We start from the raw sequence: 10,404 nt of genomic DNA, 5'->3' as shown, positions 1-10,404 counted from the left end.
TTGAGCTTAGAAGAAAATTCAGACCGCATTCAATGCTCTGCATGAGCTGGCCCCAGCCGGCTTCATCTCCAATGATTCTTTTCTTGATCACTGTGCTCTGGACCCTTGGATTTTGTTGTCAAGTATTCCAAGTTTATCCCTACGAAGGGCCTTTGAACAAGTTGGTCCTCCCAGAATCTTACATAGCTGGCTCCTTTATATTCTCTCTCAGTTTCAAACATAATCATCACTGAAAGCCTCTCTAAGAATCGAAGTCTCTTCCCAAACAGTCTATTTTCTTACCAACTTTTACCACTACCTACTGTTTTCTGAATTTTTAATTTGTTCACTTTAGGTATACATGACATTAGAATGTATTTTGACATATTATACATACATGGAATATAACTTCCTAATTTTTTCTCTATCTTCCTCCCCCTACTTCCTAATTTTTTTCCTCTATCTTCCTCCCCCTACTCCCAATAGGACCATCTGTGTCTTAGGTTCTATTAGTCCATTTTCCATTGCTGCAACAAAAGACCTGAGGCTGAGGTACTTTATGAAGGAAAGAGGTTATTTAACCCAGTTTTAGAGGCAGAAAGTTCAAACATCTAGCACTAAGGTGGAGGAACCATCTCAGACATCTCCCTATGTTCCCAGAGATGCAAAGTATCAGAACGAGAACTTCAGCCTGGATCTGACACAAGCATCCATCTTTTGACCACTAAACCTGGCAGCCGATAACCTGTAACAAAGTCTGATTAGGAAGGCAGGAAATTATCCCTGTGAGTGGCCCTAGATATGTGGGGCTACAGGTTGGAAGATGGGAAAGTGACCATTTTAAGCAACGGGAATAATGGAATCCTTTTCTGAAAACTCTCTGCCATGTGCTGCCCCCTTGCCTCTCCCCACTGTTCAAGGTACTGCTCTCAGCTCGTAAGTATCCCCAAATGTGCATAAAGTAAGAGGTTAGTTAGGGACAAAGAAAGGCTTCTGCTTCTGGAGAGCCCCCAAGGCACTCATCCCCCTGCGCTCTTCTAGAAGGTGCAACTATAACCTTGGTGGTAGATCCAGAGGTTTAGGTGTTTCCCTCCTTCCTTTGAAACCAAATATGAGATAACACAGAAAGCTCATCTGCCAATCAGAGGGTCCTCCCCTAATTCTGGGGCATCTTTGGGGAGCATTTGAAAGCCACAGATCTAGCCAGATCATTTCCTGATGACAGGAGTAATATTAGCTGTAAAATCAGCTTCAAAGCCGATCCTTGCTCTCAGTTTTCCCTAGTTTAACACCTGTGTTCCTTGCCCTCACATTGTGATCTGCAGGCCCCCAGGACAGCTGGCTGTGTGCTTCCCCACCAGCACCATGACAGAGCCAAGGCAGAGGCTTTGAGACGCGTGCAAAAATCAGATAAGACCTTACTTCACCAGTTTGCCACTGTCTGAAATCCAGAGAAAGCCACACTGGTGACGCAGGCAAATGTCACCTACTGAGGGGCTCTCTACTCCTGGAGTCTTGGGCCAGCACTGCTGCTGGGTGGCAGGTGGCAGAGAGACAGCCAAGGAACCTTGGGCACATTCAAGGTCACCCAGGCACCCAAGCAGCTCTTGCCCTTTGAATCCTTTTGTATAAGGGGACATTGGGAACTTCCAAGTCTTATTAATGGCATTGAGTAACTCTCTCTGGTTGGGGCATTTCAGGCAGTTTTGTTTTTCCTGTACTGTTCTAAATTTAGCCAAGCTTTTACTGTGAGCATCTTTCATGAACCAAGAACAATTTTAAATTAAGACATGTCTCATCATCCAGGAGTTGGCTTCTATATAGTAATTTTTTTTTTTTAGATTTTAAAGTGATATACTCATGGCTTTAAAAGAATATAAATACAATACTCCAACTTACAATGGGCTCACAACTGAACAAACCCATCCTAAGTTGAAAATACACATTTAAATGCACTTTATACCTGGGTATGTTGGCGCACGCCTGTAATCCCAGTGGCTCGGGAGGCTGAGGCGGGAGGATTGGGAGTTCAAGGCCAGCCTCAGCAACTTGGCAAGGCCCTAAGCAACTTAGCAAGACCCTGTCTCTAAATAAAATATAAAAAGGGCTGGGGATGTGACTCAGTGGTTAAGTACCTCTGGGTTCAATCCTTGGTACCAAAATAATAATTATTATTATTATAATAATGCATTTTATACACCTAAACTTAGCCTAGCCTACTTTCAACTTACATTAGTTTGAATTAACAAAGTCTATTTTTATAAAAAGGATTGAATTTCTCATGCAATGTATTGAATAGAGTGCACTCCAGAGTACAATGTCAGTTGTTTACCCTTACGATCCCATGTGCTGATGCCCAGGATCCCAAAGAAATGTTGTACTAAATAAAGCCGTCTAGCCCAAGGAAAAATTAAAATTCAGAAGCAGAGTTTTTACTAAAGGAGTAACATTTTTGTATCAATGTAAAACCATAGAGTTGAGACACTGCTAAGTCAAATCATCCTACATTGGGGACCATCTGTAGTTCAGAAAAACACTAAGCCTTAGGTCCCAATATCTCCACTCCTCCTGCAAGTTCACCTTTAAAAACTGCCAGCTGGGCTTGGTGGCGCATGCCTGTAATCCCAACAACTTGGGAGGCCAAGGCAGGAGGACCACAAGTTGGAGGTCAGCCTGCTTAACTTGGTGAGACCCTGTCTCAAAAGGGTTGGGGGTGGGTAGCTGATTGGTAAAGCATCCCTGGATTCAATTCCCAGCACCAAAATTATATAAATAAAAACCCGTGCCATGCTCTGCATGTGCTCATTATAGAGGGGATCTTGATGGACACCCTGTTTTGCATCACATCTACTCATCTGTACCTGGGACGCTGTTTGACTTTAGTGTGTTCAGCTCTACATCACTAACAGCCATTTCTTCAAAGCAGGATTGGGTTTAATTAAGCTCAAGTCATCCATTGAGTGGGAGCCGGTGAGGCTTATTCCCCAGGAAGAAGAGCTTGCGGGATTCATGCCACCTCTGCTCCAAAGCCCCTGAGGTATACGGGTTCCACAGCTGGGGCTAGGTGGAGGTGGGGACACAAGGACAGCAACTGCCCAGTGTCAGGAGGGGTCCGGGGAGAGGTGGTGTCCCTGGGAAGGGAACCCCCTCTCATTGTTCTTTGGTTCCTCAAGGGGCTTTGCCAACATGGACAAGACACCCTGTGAGTTCCAGACACCTGGTTCAAGGCCAGGAAACACACAGCAAGCACCTTCCTCCAGAGCTCCCCAGAGGGGAAGCAGGTAATACCCAGGGAGGAGGGAGGAGAGAGGAGATCAGGCCCTGTACCTGGGCAATTAGGCCTCCCGGCTAAGGGGGTGCTACTTGGGAGGGGGGCTGGATGAGTGGACACTTCCCACAGGTGAAAGTGTTCTGAGGAAAAATCTCCTTTCGAGGGAGCACAAGCCAAGGCCTTGCGCCAAGAAGCATTGTTCTAAAGCTTAGGAACTTTAGTAGTTTAGGAGCGCTCAGGTCTATGCTCGCTGTGGGTTAGACTTACTCCAAGATCCTTGCAAGCCCATGTCCGGGCTCAGCAAAATAGACACCTAACAACGTCTCCTTCCTCCATATTCATCCTGAAACAAAAGCCAAGAGCCACTTAGCATCGTGTCTATAAGTCAAGGCTGATTCCAACAAGGGGAGACGGCAGCCTGGGACTTCTTGGAATTGCCGTGTGGGTCAGGCTGCCCAGCTTTGGAGAGGACCATGAAAGCCACCTCCATTGTTAAGGGCAAGGCCACGGTAGCCTCCCTGGAGAACCCCAACAGCCACCTGGCTCACTGTCTGAACAAAAGCAATCAACACCCAGACAGAGGGCTCAGAGAAACACTCTGAGAGCCCCGACACCCATCCCTTACTCACCTGGCAGGAAACTGCTGCCTCTGGCCCCTGGGTCAGGCTTAAATGCCCTCAGCAAGCAGCAGGTGCTTCCGGGTGCTTGGTTCTTCCCCACAGGGCTGGCTGCTGCCCTGATCCGTGGTTCTTAGGCCCAGATGCACATTGGAATCACTTGGAGAGCTTTGAAAACCATGCTCACCTGGGCCCAGGGACTGGTTGGGCTGGTCAGGAGTGGGAAGCCCAGGTCTCCCGGGTGATTCTCATGGCCAGATGAGTACCTAGGAAGCACCAGGGACCTGTAGCCCCTGCAAATGCACTTTTTGAAGCCCTCAAACTATCAAAGGAGGTATGTGTCTCTCTCTGGCTAAGGTTTGCCCCTGGAAGTTTAAGGCTCCTGACATTTGGCTTGGACCTCTTTGTAAAATTGGGTATTAGACCTCAAGCTGCCAGTCAATGAGCACTGACTCCCCAGCAGGCAAGGAGTTTGGGGGATGGTGAGAAAGTTTCAAATTGAAATGGAAATAGGAACAAAATTTCAGGTATATATTAAGCAATTTTATTTATTTTTTTATGGTACTAAAGATTGAACGCAGGGGCACTCGACCACTGAGAAACATCACCAGCCCTATTTTTTATTTTATTTAAAGACAGAGTCTCACTGAATTGCTTAGCACCTTGCTGAATTGCAGAGGCTGGCTTTAAATTCGCAAGCCTCTTGCCTCAGCCTCCCGAGCCGCTGGGATTACAGGCGTGCACCTCTGCGCCCGGCTCAACAAATATTTTGAGTCCTTTCTATGTGCCACATGACTGTGCGACAGCAAACAAACCCTCCCAGCCTTGGAAGACCAAGACAGCCATTGGAACAACACAGATCAGGGGAGGTCAGGAGGACTTCCTGGAGGAGATGATACCTGAGGCAGGTCCTCTGGAAAAACATGAGTTCGCAGGCGAAAAACTGAGAAAGATGCTCTAGGCGGAGGAAACCATGTAGCAAAAAGTACTGAGGCAAGAGAAAGGCCCAGGGCTTCCCTGGGAACAAAGAGCTGGCTCATGTTGCTGGAGGGATGATGGAGCCAGGTCTGGGCCAAAGATGGTATACAGGGGAGAAGGAGTAAGGGTTCACAGTGTCCCTAGGGATGTTAAATCAATAATGAAATCAACTGAAAGTCTGTTTGCTTTGTATTAACATCATGATCCAGGAATTTTGAGGAGTGTCTGGAAGATGCAGCCGCCTAGACAACACCCACCCCGCCTTGAGAATGTTTGGCTGTTGTCCTGAGAGCACTGGGGAACGCTGAGGTCTTCAGCAGAGATCCGGATGGTCATCTCTGGAGCCCTAGTCACTTGGCCCTGTGATCGAGGGCAAGCATCTGACCCGCTATGGTGTGCTGTGCTGCTCAGCGAGGGTGTCCAAGGCAGGGTATATTAAATGCATTTTTACTTATAATATTTCAAACTTACCCTGGGTTTCTTGGGATGTGACCCCATTATAAGTGAGAAGTATTGCATGTCTTTCTAGAATATCCAGGCTAGCCTTTCAGAGGTAAGGGGAGGAGTATTTCCAGGGTGGGGCTGGAGGAAAGGTAGGTTAGGAGGTAGGTGGAAATTTCTGGGTGAGGGATCTCAGTAGCTAGCAGAGGTCCAGGCTGGGAGTGGGAAAGAAGGGGTCTGGTCCCCGTAACCTTTGGTTCTGGATGGGGAGGGGCACGGGGAGGCCAGGACTCTGGGTGGAGCTGGAGCTCAGTGTCCCTCCTCACGCCCAGCTACCTGGGGGACATAAAGGTGAGAATGCAGCAAAGCATTTGGGGTACTGAGTGGAACGGCAGAGATGTTTCAGCGGATGCTGTGGTTCCAGGCTGAGGTGGCAGCTGAGCGATAGAGTCAGGAGGAGGGTTTGGGAAGAAGTAACCAAGCCCTGACCCCCAAAGGTTTAGCCCTGGAGGAGTCTCAAGGGATGACCCTATTCTTTCGAGGCATTTGACACAGTCACCATCTTCCCACCTCTGTGGTGACACATGCCCAAAGGTGTCCCTCTCCCCTCATATCAGGTATCCCTGCTTTGGCAGGTACCTCTGCAGACTATTTCTCACATGCAGCAAGAGGGATCTTACATACAATCAAGTCAGGTTATACCTTCTTGCAGCTGCTCAGCCACTCTAGCGCTTGCCAATGTCCCAACGCGGCCCTACAAGGCCCTTGATGCTCTCCTCACACCCGTTCTGTTCCTTCTGACCTCACCCCCCCCCAACACCCTGCTGTAGCTCCAGCCATTCTGCTGTCCTCACTGTTCCTCAAGCACACAGGGCCCATGCTGCCTCAGGGCCTTTGCACCTGCTATACCCTGTGCCTGGCACAGACCTCCTCCTCTACTTCCTTTAGGACACAGTTCAGATGTTGTCTTGTTAGAGATCACCCTTCATGCAGTAGGCAGTACTCCATATCTCTCAAACAAGCATCAGGCTGGGAGCCTTTGAGTAAATCTTATCAGCCAATCGTGGCAGTGCCCACAGCGGCTACCCAAAGGTGTCAGAAAAGCAGGAGGGAAGGAAATTTGGATGCATTCAGAGGAATCAAATGGAATCCGCTGCCCATCTCCTCAGTCCCTCTAGGTCTCTGCTCCAGGCTATGTATTGGGGGCCCACATGCTCACTAGACTGGTGGCACTTCTGTTTGTTTAACGCCTCTCCAACAACATGTACTTTCTGTTCGCAAGAATGAATTATTGATCTCAGGAGCCATGGTACACCCAGTACTCAGGAAGTGGAGGCAAGATCCCAAGTCCAAGGCCAGCCTCTGCAACTTCACAAGACCCTGTCTCTGCGCAGAGAACCCCCGGGCCCAAACCCCAGTGCTGGAAAAAAAAAATGATTACAGGGAGTTTATTTTCCTGGTTTATTTACCAGCCTCGACTCTTTTGCTGTGGTAGGAATTTGCAGTCTCACTTTACAGAGAAGGAAATGGAGGCTGTGAACGTCAAGGTGAGCAGTCCACAGTCACAGGATGAGGGAAGGCCGGACCTGTGTGGTCCTTCTTCACCCTGATGCTCTGCTGCCCAGTGCTGCGATTGTGCCTCCCTCCCTTCCCTCCTTCCTTCCTTCCCTCCCTCCTTCCTTCCTTCCTTCCTTCCTTCCTCCATCATTGAAAAATATACACACAATCATTTTAAAGTGGACATGCTGGTGGCATTAAGGACATTCTTTGTGCAGTCATCGCCACCATCCACCTCCAGAATTTTTTCATCTTCCTAAATTGAAACTCTGTCCCCATCAAACTTCAAGTCCCTACATCCTCTGTCCTCTGTCTCTAGGGCTGTGGCTGCCCTAGGGAACCTTCTAGAACAGGGAAACCGCATGAGGCTTGTCCTTTTGTGTCTGGCTCGTGTCATTCAGCATGACATCTTCACGGTTCGCCATGTTGTAGATGGTGTCAGAATTTGCTGCCTTCTGATTTCTTTCTTAAAACCACATTTTTTCCTGTTTCTGTGGTTTCATTAATACTGTTATTCACAGTGGCCTCCCAAGAGGGGGCTGGGGAGTTGCTCCTCCCCAGCAGGGAAGGATATTTATCATTGTCATTGTTCATAATTGCCAGAGCAGGGCAAGTTAAAAAAAAAAAAGCTGAATAATTTCTGCTGTTTTTAAAAATTGTCTTTAAATCCTCTAAAGCCAGTGTACCTCTTGACGTGCACAGCCCTGACCAACTACTCTTACTGTCCCCGACTTGGTACATCACTAGTTATTAACATATAAGCACCTTTTACTTCTATCATTTATAGAATAAAATGAAATTTTTTTAAACCTGAATTGGAGAGTTGATGTCATAATTCCTCAGGGGATTCAGGAAAGATTTTGTGCTTGAGGTCAGTCTTCGGGAATCTACTGGCTCCTGAAAAATGCAGCTGTCAACATCTTGGCCTCTGCTAGAGTGCGTGCGTGTGTGTGTGTGTGTGTGTGTACACATGCTCTCACTGTGCCAGTGTCAGGAAGTCCCCAGGGTATGGGAAAATTAGACTTCTTGGGATGCTGTCCCTTAAGGAACTTATTTTAGATTCTTGGTGGAAGCCATTTGTCACAGAACCAGGAGATGGGGAGGAGAGGGGACATGAAGGGAGGGAAAAGGAGGAACGTGGGGAAAGCCAGCAAGAGGAAACTAAAGGCTGGTTACTGCTTAGGTCTGTGATGTCTCATAAAACCAGAACCCAAATCCCTCAATATGGAAGTTATTTCTTAAGAATGTGTTTTAATTTACAGATTGCTTGACTCTTATTGCTCTGCCAGATTATCCGAAACATGTTCTCTTTGGAGTGTAGAATCTACTCCTTGTGGAGGACTCGGAATAGCAGAAGCACAAACCATGCCCACGGTCCAGGGTCACACGTGCTTTCTCCTGTCCCCCTCTGACCTCAGACACTAGGCTGTGACAAGGATCCATCGGAAGGCAGGTCCTGGGTGCCTCTCTGTGCTGACCCCTGTGGGGTGTGGGACTGACCCAGATGTGATCACTGAGGCCAAGGAATCCAGAACTCACTGCTCCCTGAGCTTCAGCGCCTCGTCTGGGCTGAGGGTCACATAAGGGACTTATTGTTCATTGTTAACACATCTATGTAACAACTTTGTGAGGCGGATATTACAGGTGGTCCTCTGTGTATCCATGGGTTCCACATCCAAGGACTCAACCAAAATTAGACAAAAATATTTTTATATATGTCTGTACTAAATATATCCAGATTCCCCCCCTTGTCATTATTCCCTGAACGATACACTATAACAACTATTCTGCCTTCTGATTTCTTTACATTGTATCTTGCATTATAAGTAATCTAGAGACAACTTAAAGTATACAGGAGGAAGTGCAGAAGTTACATGCAAATACTGTACAGAAGAAACTTGTGCATGCATAAAACTTGGCATTCGAGGTGTTTCCCAGAATCCTATGATACAGAGGGACACTGGATTATTATCCTAGATAAGAAAGTGGAGCTCAGGGAGGAGAAATTATGTCTCATATTCTGCAGTGAGTAGTTAAGCAAAGTTTCTAAAACTCGGGGCTCTTATCTAAAGGCCACGACATGGTGCTGGTCATTCTCAACCACATATACCCTAGGCTGCCTGTGCCCGTCACAGGGCCTGGGACGCCCCTCCACTCTCCTCTGTGCTGCCTCTGGGTTCTCTCTGGGCTTTCTCGGCACACTCGTCACACTTTCTGCTGCTCCCTTGCTTCCTTGTCCAGCTGTTGTGTCTGGTCCACATCTGTACCATGAGCACCTAGACATCCCAGGTGCTGGCCCCATCTGCATTTTGAAAATTTCACCGGAGACTCCAATGGACTTAGATCTGGGTAGGATTCTCCAAGCTCTTTAAAGGCAACACAAGAGCCCTGTGAGAGCTTAAGAGAGATGGAGAGATGAGAGACAGAGAGAGAGTACATGCCCCTGGGCTGCAGTCAGGGATCTGTCCAGGGTGGGTAGATTTTATCAGGCAGGACGTGCTGGGGACAGGTCAATTTTGGATGCACCTAGTGTAAGAGAACTGGACAAAGCAGAGGTCCTGTTTGAACAATGGGCAGCAGTTCAGCAAATACATTTGAAGAAGAGGGAAAACCTTGACTCTCTGACCCTGAATCCTCCTGTCCCTGATCTCAATAGGTAGTGGGAGCCATGGGGCCTGAAGCAGCAGAGATATATGGTCATTGGAGAGATGCTTCTGATGGGCAGCATGGAGGATCTGTCCACCCTGTGATTAACTCAACCTGCTCTCCAACAGATGCGCTCGCGCCGAGGGAAAGTGGTGGACAGGGAATCTTTTTTGCTCTCACAGAACTTACGATCCGCTGGGTTTCCAGCCACAGCTAGACTGTAACAGAGGAAGTCCATAGGAATCTGGGGAGCTCACCTGGAGATTTTCGCACACTCCCAGGGAGACGATGGGGAAGGAGGGAAGTGTGTCCTTCCTGTAAAGCACTCCTGTTTGCACTCTAAGAAAATGGAAATTCAAGGGCTCCTGCCTTCCCTGTAGGGATGACAGGGAGGGGGCCTGGCTCCTTACTGAGGCCACCCCTGTCTGTGAAGAACAAATGAGCCAGAAAAAGGTGGAGAAGGTGGAATTGATTTCCTAACCCAGATTGACTTCACAGAGCATCGTAGTAAAGATGGGTCATTTACAATCTGGTCTCTTGAGGATTTTCAGCCTTCAAAAAGATGAACAATCTAGGGTCCTGCTCTCCAGCCCTGGGCTGCAGCCTGACATAGAGGGGCAAGGCAGGAGAAAAGGGGCATCAGAAGACCATGCCCAGCCAGCCCATGACACCAGTGAATACCAACACTTACCCAGCACTTACGGTGTCTGAGACAATGAACTTTGTCAACCACAGATGTGATACAGGTGATATATGTATTCTGCTGCTATCACAGGATACTTTGGTTCATGGTTCTGGAAGCTGAGAAACCCAAGAACATGGCACCTGCGTCCACTTGGCTTCTGTGAAGGGCTTCAGTACCTCTGCAGCTCAGAGTGGAAAGTGGAAGGACAAGGGGGCTTGTGCAGAAGAAGA

Source organism: Marmota marmota, unplaced genomic scaffold (assembly GCF_001458135.2).
Source record: "Marmota marmota marmota unplaced genomic scaffold, marMar, whole genome shotgun sequence".
Lineage (NCBI taxonomy): Eukaryota > Metazoa > Chordata > Mammalia > Rodentia > Sciuridae > Marmota > Marmota marmota.
Note: the sequence above shows the minus strand (reverse complement) of the source record.